The sequence below is a fragment of the Plasmodium gaboni genome, chromosome 8 (genome assembly GCF_001602025.1).
Source record: "Plasmodium gaboni strain SY75 chromosome 8, whole genome shotgun sequence".
In the NCBI taxonomy this organism is placed as follows: Eukaryota; Apicomplexa; class Aconoidasida; order Haemosporida; family Plasmodiidae; genus Plasmodium; species Plasmodium gaboni.
Genome location: NC_031488.1, coordinates 362,443 through 363,043, shown reverse-complemented (window position 1 = coordinate 363,043; position 601 = coordinate 362,443).

The window sequence follows — 601 nt, the reverse complement described above, 5'->3', positions numbered from 1 at the left end:
AGATAAAAATGATAAAATATTACGATTAAGGATAAAAATAATACAATAATAAATAAATTAATATATCAAAACATTATATATAATATTAATATTATCAATATGTTTCATTTTCAAATTAAACCAAAAAAAAAATAATAATAAAATATGATATAATACAAAAGAATAAATTCTTGGTATTTTATTAAATCTTGTCGAATATTATGAAAAATAAAAAATAAAGAAAAAAAAAGCATATGTTCATAATGAAAAAATGATGACAAATATATTTTACATATATATATATTTTTTCTTATTACGTAAAAAACAACAAACAAATAATATTTAAAAAAAGAATTGTAAACTTATGCGTATCTATAAAATTATATTTTTTAGGATTATTCATATTACAGACTTTTTTTTTTTTTTTTTTTTTTTTAAATTAATAATTAAATAAATAAAATGGGATCATATATGGGGAAATTTTGAAATAATCATTAATTATAACATAATATATATTTATTTTTTTTTTTAAATAAAATTTCATGACATTTAATAATATATTATACCTATTATATATATTTATATTTATGTAAAGGTATATATATGTATCGTTTTATTATTT